This window comes from Dendrobates tinctorius, unplaced genomic scaffold (genome assembly GCF_039654945.1).
Source record: "Dendrobates tinctorius isolate UK_male_01 unplaced genomic scaffold, ASM3965494v1 ptg000016l, whole genome shotgun sequence".
In the NCBI taxonomy this organism is placed as follows: Eukaryota; Metazoa; Chordata; class Amphibia; order Anura; family Dendrobatidae; genus Dendrobates; species Dendrobates tinctorius.
Window position 1 is genome coordinate 17498271 of NW_027361684.1, and position 10001 is coordinate 17508271.

General features: G+C 42.5%; 1 protein-coding gene across 1 annotated transcript in view; it reads right to left on the minus strand.

The window, feature by feature from the left end:
* Positions 1 to 9747, minus strand: part of FOXN1 (forkhead box N1) — an 80412-nt gene extending 70665 nt beyond the window's left edge. The window contains exon 1 of the mRNA XM_073565532.1: positions 9371 to 9747. The gene's annotated coding sequence lies outside the window, so the exon portion shown is untranslated. The remainder of the gene's footprint in view (positions 1 to 9370) is intronic.
* Between the last annotated feature and the right edge of the window lie 254 nt (positions 9748 to 10001).

Genomic DNA, 10001 nt, shown 5'->3' on the forward strand with positions numbered 1-10001 from the left:
AGCTGGTAACACTCCACAACACACTTCCACTGGATGTTTTTTGGTGGCTACCCATACATGCTCGTTCACACACAGGTCCAGACCTGAACGTCTATTGCCACTCGTTCGTTTGTAACCATTTGGAGAACTCTTTCTGGGACTGACAACAGAGGTGTTCCCCTGTGTCACCACACTCACACCCCCGCACTTCACCAAGGGGTACACCACCCTCCAACCCCTTCCACCACAAGGTCTGCGCCTCCCAGGGTTGGCCAATGGCGAGGGTTGAGACTTACCCCTACTCTCCTGCAGCACATCTGCTGCTCTCACCGGAGAGGAAGGGGTCCATTGAGGAGAGACGGCAGAGACAGTAGTCCCTAGGCAGCAGCCCTCATGCGACTGCCCCCAGCTGAACACTTCCCTTGCCCGCCAATCTATTACTCGGTTGTGTCTCTTCAGCTAAGGGAGGCCTAAAACGATAGGTACTGGCATTCCCTCCAAGACGTAGCATGACAAGGACTCCTCATGATGTCCTATACGAAGATGGATATTCTCTACGACTTGGGTCAAGCTCCCCTGGCTCAGTGGAACAGAGTTTATGGCCTGGACGCTTATAGGTTGGGCTAGCGTCCTACACCTCAGACCATGAGTCTGGTCAAAGCGAGCATCCACCAGACTGACTTCTGCTCCGCTGTCCACAAGCACCGCTATCACCTCCGGTACCCCGCCAGCCAACACCTCTGCTGACATGGTACCTTGGGAGGGCAAAATGGAGGAAATGTATACTCCCTGGTCGCCTCCCTCCAAGTGACCAGGGGAATGCGGCTTCTCAGATGGCACAGATAATTTGGCGCGCAATGGGCAAGCCTTCAGGACATGACCAGTCTGCCCACAGTACAAACATGCCGACACCACTCCCCGAACCGTAGGCAGCTCCGAGTACAAACTATCTCCTCCTACTTGCATGTGTTTGTCTGGAGACTTGGCATGAACTGGGCAGGCTTTCATAAAATGGCCTGGCTTCCCACAGGAAAAGCATACCCCCCACCACGACGAGCCGCAGACACCCCCTTTTTTGTATCAACAACATCGGGCTGTCTGGGTTCCTCCGTCCGCACTGGTTGGTCCTCCTCCCTAGCGAGGACATCAGGGGGCACTTTTTGTATATGTCTTTCCCTAAGGCGTCTATCCACCCGGATGGTAAAGGACATGGCGTCCTCCAGCTACCTGGGGGCGGCGTACTGCACCAGAGTATCCTGCAACTTTGGAGACAAACCCTGAACAAGTTTACTCCTAAGTGCAGGGTCATTCCACTGAGTGTTAGTGGCCCATCTACTAAACTCTGAGCAGTACTCCTCAGCAACCCGGGCTCCCTGTTTACACCTTCGAGTCGGGATTCCGCCAGGGCGACGCCATCAGGATCCCCATACACAAGCGCCAAAGCCGCAAAAAACTCATCCACGGACTCTAATGATGGAGAATCGTTCGGTAGGGAGAAGGCCCAGGATTGGGGATCCCCATTAAGAAGGGACATAATGATTCCCACCCGTTGCTCTTCACTCCCTGATGAACGAGGGCGCAGCCTGAAGTACAATTTACAGGCTTGCTGGAATACCAAGAATTGATCTGTCCCTCCAGAAAACCTGTCAGGGAGTGATATCTTGGGTTCTGGCTGAGCCTGTCTCTGAACCAAGCCCCCAAAGCCCACCAACTGCTGCAGTTGCTGTATCAACTCACCGCGCATCCCCCTAATCTCATCCGTAAGGGTCTACAGCATTTGGGCAAAGGCCTGAACTGGGTTCATGGCTCAGCAGAAAAAAAAGTTATGTGGTTGGTGATAATGTCCCGATGACCCGTCCTGTGTGACGTGACCCGCAGGCTGATAACTGAAACAACAAGATGCGGCACGTGAATCTGTCCTGTGTGACACGGCCCACAGGAGGCCGGTAACTAAAACAACAAGACACGGGGAAAGGGGAAACAGTTACAACGGTGGGCCCTGCAATAGGCAAAGGGGACGTGGCGACCTCCTGCACTCCCCTGAGTCAGTGTCCCTAACGCTCCTAGCGTTCCCTATGCCAGTTCCGCACCGGGCGCCGATCAGGAACCTGTCGCCCTAGCACACCCTACACCTATCCCTTGCTAGGGAGCTGGGTGGCGCAGGCATTGGCCCCACCGCGGTACTAATACACAATAAGGAAAAACACAAACAGGGAAACACCACTTAGCTTTACTCTGTTGCTCTTGCTCCTGGCAACAGAGTCCACCACCAGAATGCAGCTCTCCTACTGAATAGCTGCCACCAAGCTCTATCAGAGCTACAAGGAAATCCCCTCTGACTAATTCCACACCAGGGCTAAGACAGTGCTGCAAGGAATGCTCTCCAGCTCCTTCCTTCACCAAGGATGGTTGAAATGAACACTATCACCAACACTGATTGCAACACCTGTGACTCTTTTATAGCAGAGCCAGAGCAATCACACCGGCATTATAATCATGTGCACTCTAACTAAAGAAACCAGAGTGCAATGACGCTCACCACCATTGGGGGCAAACTTAGAACAAAAGCCACCACAGTGCAATAATCCTAATGGCCACTGGGGGGCAAAAACCAAACTTAAGCACAGCTTAAGAAAAAAAAAAGGTTACCTGTGCTTTTTATCAGTCCTGATCCAGCATGGATCATGACACATGCATTGTGTTTGTGTATCATGCATGTGTATCATGCATTGTGTTCGTGTGTGTGTTGTGCATTGTTTGTGTTAGGGACGGCGGAACGCACTAAATATTAAATAATAGAAAGTGCGTTCGCCGCCCGGGGTCCACCGTGCAGTAGGTGTTAAAACCGCTGCTAGACAATGGAAGACGCGCTATATGGCGGTATAATGCGCACGGGTTCAAAGTCACCCGATGTGCACAGAGCGGACTCTGTTAACTCACAGAGGCGCTGTAACATAAGCATAAACACCGAGCCTGTTAGACTCACAGGTTTCAGCAAAATTGCATGCACGGATTCAGGTCACAGGACACGGGTCCAAGACAGGGGACGGTGTCCGTCTAGACCTACCGTGCATGCGGCGTTGCTACTGCGGACGCCGGTAAATGCTGTTGAATGCAACGCGGTGGCAGACACAGCCGCTATGCGATAGTGCCGTGAGAGACGTGACACCACCGGACGCTAGTGTAGAGGTGTGGTGTACACAGTGGCCTAAGGTATGCCACTGACTGGTGCTGACTCTTTCTATAGTTCCCTATCCACATGCGTAATATCAGAGGGAGGGGAATCTTAATATGTCAGTCACCAGAAACATACATCCATCACCATTCACACATCTAGCAAGAAGAGTCTATACTAGCGCATGGCAGAGTGGCCATGCGGGCCTTTTATAGCCGTGCGCTGCCAGGACCTTCCAGATCTCTGAGATGGACCAATCAGATCTGGAGAAGGACCTGAGCACATGACTCCTGACCTCCAGTGGGAGATCATCTAGTGAGCATGCTCAGTGGAGCAGCAGAGGGACTTAGTCTCAGGAATGGCTTGCTGCAGAGCAGCATGTGAGGCTCTGGATTCCTGTTGTGTCGCTGCCGGAATCCGACGCCTAACAGTTTGTGTGTGTGTATCATGCGTGTGTATCATGCACTGTGTGTATGTATCAAGTGTTGTGTGTGTCACATACTGTATATGTTGCAACCACATTTATCAATACCAGCAGAGTAGATGAGAGTTCATATGTACAAACATGTCGGCAATAGCCAGATGAATGAGCAAAACGCTACTCGTTCATTGGGTGATTGGATCGTTTAGGTCGGAACAAAATTCCTTTTTCTTGGCAGCACATCGCCCGGTGTAAGCTGCAGATATGCTGTTGATAACAAGATACTTTATGTGGACAGATTGATCTATTAGTGATTGTTCTGTACCCATCATTCTTTTTCAGCTGGTGGAAAGAGGCCAGGAAACAAGCGCAGAACGACTTCAATATTGTCTATTGCGCTCCCTGAATGGCCTGAACTCAACTTATGTAAATGCAATCTTAATGTTTGCGTGTGAGGGTGCAATATGTTAGCATTTAGGACCCCACTTTAAACCTTTGCCCAGGGCCCCACTTTGTCTAATACCAGCCCTGGTCATAATACATACATCATGTCACTAGTACTTTTGATGCTATTATTTGGATACTTTATCATACTTTTATTTGTGCTTTATACAGCACTGCTATCCTGGCATTTTGTTGCACTGTTATGCATTTACTGAGAGACCTAGTGTGCGGGTACGGTGTGCTACCGATAGTAAGAACTCATGTTAAGCCTAAGGGGCATCCACATGTATTTAGGTGTGAATATAGGCTGTTGCCACCCCGTGACTGGAGGAGATGATTTTCAGATGTGTATTTTTCAGAAAAGAGATAATCCTTGTTCCAGGAATGTCTTTTCATATGAAAAAGTGTCTATACCATTCTTATCATAGTTACCAAAATGGTGAAAATCACGTTACACAGGCTGCCCTGCTGGAAATGTGGAGCCTTGGATCTTCAGATAAGGTTTTTTTATCAGTAGCAACGCATCTTGGCACCAAACTCAAGGTCAAAAAACAATTTTTTTTTACCTTGAGAGGCACTGAAATGCGTTTGTGCTAATAAAAACTTTATCTAAAGCCCCAAGGCTCCTCATTTCCACAGCACAGCCCGCCTAACGTGATTTTCACCATTTTGGTATCTATGCTAAGAATGGTATAGACACTTCTTCATATGAAAAGACATTCCTGGAACAAGCAGTCAGTAGGAAGTGAGAATATTAGAAGTTCCAGTATTGGATTGCACTATATTGCGGTAATGCTATTTGCTGTACACCAGGAATGGCCAGGTATTGCAAAAAGCTGTTGGATTTGCATTGCTCAGTAGGAGCACAGTGAAGTCTCCTCTGCGAGACATAGTATAGGAGGTAATAGACGCACCCAAGCCCCGGTGTCTGAGCTAGCCTGTCTGCCACATACAATGACACCAATATTAAAAATGACTCAGAGGTGAAGGGTTCATTATAGGTCTTGCATGTAGTCCACTACAGTTCTTCTTCTGCATCAATTTGCTAAATCTATGATTGGTAAAGTGAAATCCTGTGTGCCTTTTCTCAGCTCTGCGCCATAATACTACATCTACCTGAAGATTGGCTTCTGGTGATAAACGACTGTATTGCTTAATCTCTTTTCATGGAAAAGAACCATTTCAATAAAAGTATGTGCCTGACTTCTTGTGATTTAAGGTAATGATGTCGAAACACACTGTTCTAAAACTAATTTATGATGTTAGAGGGAACATTGTTTCTAGATTTCATTTTTCAAGGTAATCTCGTAATATTGTGCATTTCTCTGTATTAAGCTTTACATTAAAAGGCAAATTTCATTTATGAAAATGTTTAAGTTCTTCTGTCAGATTCTGTGTTTTGTGATAAATACTAGCCACCTTCTAATAAAGTAGGAGGTATTAGAGGAAGTTTACCACTTGGCAAACTACTTTAGGTGAATAATGACGTCTAGGTCACGCTTCAGGTGCTCTTGATATTCAGACTGGAATCTAGATAAAATGCTTAATTTTATTACTTATATGTTAAGCGCATGCGGACTGATTCTAAGGCATCTGTTCACATTGGCTTCTGCTCATGATCGAGCCATTATGGATCTATATTCAGATTATAGTGAACCAATTAGATCCCAGCGACTGATGATGAGGATCTGTCAAGTTTCTGGTAATTTACGACGGTGAAAAATAGCACTACTCCTGCTATCAAAAAATAGTAAAACCCCTGACAGAGAAGAACTTTTGAGAATAGTGACGATGAAAACAGATCTCTAATCAATAACATTACAATTTAATATATATATTGTGCAAAAGGTGCAAAATCTGTTAATATACAAATATATCACTGGAATATACAAGAATCTGGTGTCATCAGATATACCGCCAATGGTACAGAAGAAGGTACTAATTTGTTATTAAAAGTTTTACAAAATTGGCCCAGGTTTGTGCACCTTTGACATTTCCGATAACATTGAGGTGTAAATAAGTGATTCAGGGATGGTCACGAAAAACAGAGAGCTATTACGAGACTTCTGCCCCATTCAAAGAGTGGCCACTTGACTAGTTGGGAAGGATATGGTAGATATCTATAATTTCTTCTTGTTCTGGTAAAGTGAAAGCCAAGATCTGATCATCATAGACATGAGACCTGGAAAGCATTACCCAGTCCAAACCACACAAGGGTCTGTTTTCTCCTCTGACCCTTATACATGTGCATACAAACATATAAAACAAGCACAATTATACTATCTGTGCTGTTGCCATTTACATCATGGTGACAATAATAGACTTTTACTTAATCATCTGTCTTCTATATTACTTTAAGAGGATTATGTGTCTCTTTCCTTTCATCTGATGCAAAAAAAGGATGTTATAGATTATCTTTGATTTTTATGAGTTGTGGACCAGTGTCGGACAAGGACCCACCAATTACCAACTCCAGGGCCCCACTTTTCGAATACATGCAATTGTGACATTATCATCAACCATCAATTTATATAACCATGGACTGTGTAGATTGATAAATGAATAAGATGCTGTCTTTGTCTGTACATAGTGGTTCCAGTATATTGTGCTAAGTACTGCTTATAGAAGACGGTTGTGACCCACTCTTGCCCAGGGGCCCACTGGAGAATTCTCCCGTTCTCCTGAGGGTCAGTCCAAGGCCAGTTGTGGCAACTGACTGTAAACTTTTAACTCACAATACATTTTTCTTATCAATTTTCATAAAACAGATGTGTGACACTGATAATAAACAGGAACCATACAAACAATAGTTTCACAGTACCAAAAATATGGAAAGGGAAGAGTAACAAACCATAAAACCCCCCAATATGTTATCCATCGTTATTTAGCAGATATTCAAGGATTGCCCCTATATATATATCGATATGTTTAAAAGTATTGTTTTCCAATGAAGCCTGAAAGGGATAAGAAATGTTATCAAGAAGATTTGTTTATGACCTATGCAACCGTTACTTGTTGAGATGCCTAAGGAGGCCAGGGAACACAAAATTCTGGCTACAGGCCAAACAGTTTCAAATGGGTGCAATGAGGAGTGAAAAAAAGGAACATAGGAGAAGAAACAGAGTGTAAGGGACAACTATCCAAGGCATCAAGGGGGGTAAGTGCAGGAAGAAAATTAATCGTTTTAAGATTTTAAGAAATAGCAAACATCAGCATGCACAGAGCATATCCAGAGGGGTTAAAGTAATTAAAATGATCTATCTTTAAGTTAAATCAGCTGAGGAATTATAAGACTTTGGCAACAGTGAATATCAAAAATCATCAGAAGGCTTTTATCTCACTCTGTTATTCTATTACGTAGCCTTTCCAAAAACAAACCCCAGAGAAACTTTTCCATTAGTGTCCCCAATGGTGATTTTTTGATGGCAATTGTCTTAGTTGACCTCCGTTCATTCAGCTTTTTGTTGCTTTTAATAGACAGGATCTTGGAGACTGCTATTCTAAACGGTAAAAAAAAAAACATACCGACTTTTGTTTTCTATTAATGTCACTTGGATCCGTTAAAATCACTTAAAACTCATCTGTCGCAAAAAGAAGCCTTGAATCTTTCTAGGCATTTATGACCCAATACATTGTAATGATGAGGATTAGTTGATACATTTTTCATTGTCTACTGGAAATCTACAACCGGTAATGTCTGTGTCCAAAAATATAGTGTTGGTCCACATTTATCATTAATTTCCAAAATATTAAATGAATGCTTATACTTATTTGAATGCAAAATAAGGGATAAATTACCGGCACTGAATCCTTAGTGGTGTGCAGCTGATTTCTACCTGTATGCATACCCGGTCAGCTTACACAGTACAGGTGCCCACCAAAATCAAATGTACATGCAATGTCCAGAAGATAAAAAAGGTGGAACTCACCCTCCGGGACTCGTTGAAGCGCAATTAGCGCGAACGGCCGTTTTCCCAAGAAGCTCTTCCACTATTCTCTTGTTTTAACCATTTTACAAGATTGAATAAAGGATTCTTTTATCCCGGTGGGTGAGTGCCACCTTTTTCGGGACATTGCTTATACTTATTTGAGTGATTTAAAAGGCATCAATAGATCTGATGCAAAAGATGTAAAAATGTAATTTCTGTCAGGGTGCACTTCTGGTGGTTGTACCAAAACCTATCATTTCTATGGTCAGCATCTTATGACTACTATATCACAACAAGTTAGAGCAGAGATTGCCAACCTAAGGCTTCCAGCTGTGAAGAAGCGACAGCAACTTGCATCACAACAGTGAGAACTTGTTGGAAGACTGTTTTACTGTTTAGTACATACAGAGATAATGATTAGCACTACCATCACTAAACTGTAGATTACCAGTGCCTTCAACCAGATGGAAACCAGTGGCGTCAGTTCTAGAAATCTTAGTTTTGTTTCCGTCTCTTAATCTATCACTATACCACGTATAGTGGCTACAGAAAATTTGAAATGATGATCTTGATTCGAATCGGGATTTTAGTAAAGCACACTTTATCAGCTAATATAAAAAAATATTGAATTATTTATATATCTGAAATATATCTACAATTTTAAATGATGCATTATTATTTAAAATATGATATTCATTAAAATATACCCATTTTTCAGTTGGGATGGCGGAAGAGGCCATCACCTACACGTAGGGAACATAGAATGGCAATTATTTGGTAATGTGTGTTTCTGCTTCCATCGATTTACTTGCTGGCATAATAAATCAGAGCCATACACACGTTACAGTGAGATATGACTCCTTACATTGACTTAGTTCACAAGTTCAGCTCCAATGTTGCTGGAGGCTCAGATTCTACATTCCAAGATCTGCTTGTCTTGACCTTGGACCTTGTCACCTTTAAATCCAAGTTTGTCTATTTGTTCTATGTACCAAAAAGTTGTAATATAAGCTTTAAATGTGTACTCAAACATTTATGCTTCAAAACATTGTAAAATTCCAAATATCATTCATTAAAACACATCAGTTTAATGTTTATACTGTGATTCTACAATTGCTAAATTTAGCAAAACCAAAAGAAATGAGCTGGAGTATAATTTGGTATATGTGCAATGTATAAGATCACGTTCACACTGTGGCCAATACAAAGACAAAACTAAAAAAAAAAAATAATTACAAAACTTAAATAGTTAAATTGCTAAAATTAATTAAAAAATAAACCAAAATATTTTTAAAAATATCAATTATTATAAATATTACAAAAAATAAACTATAAATATGTTAATAACATATATATATATATATATATATATATATATAGACACATCTACAAAGAATAAAAATCTGCTTATTTATGTCTTACCTTATTTTATCTTCCTATAGTCAGTGTACTGTGCACCTTGCAGTGTACATTGCAAAGTTGGAGATTGTTCTTGAGAATCGCAAGGAGAGGATGTGGAAATAATGTATTCCAGTAGGGAATGTCACTTAGTCTTTCCTGAGTAGTAATAGCCGGGCTTTAGTAAAGGCCTTGTACTTGTACTCTTCTCTTATTTTGGCTTGTACGCATGAGTTGCAGAAAGCGAGTGGAAGATGGACGTTGTCTCCTGTTACCTTCCTAGTGAAGCACAACAGCGTACTGTGGCTGTAGCCCAGGAATTAGATCAGGGAATATGACAGGACTGAAGAAGATTCAGGTAAAGGGAAAAAAAAAGCGTGTTGAAATACATCTGAGATTACATCAGTTGAAATAAGGCAGGCAGATGGCTGAGTGAGCCAATTATTATATCAGCACTTGCTTGCCTCGGGCAAATCTGCATGTAATATGAAAAAGTGACTAAGGTACAGGTTCTTCAAGCTGCACTTCAAGAGAAACTGTATATTTAATGCGGTGCACCAGCCATCACGTTAAAAGAAAAAAGCACAAAACTTTTCTATTATTTTCCCTAAAATAAAATTGTGTACAGATATGTACTGTGCCTATCAAAGTTTTT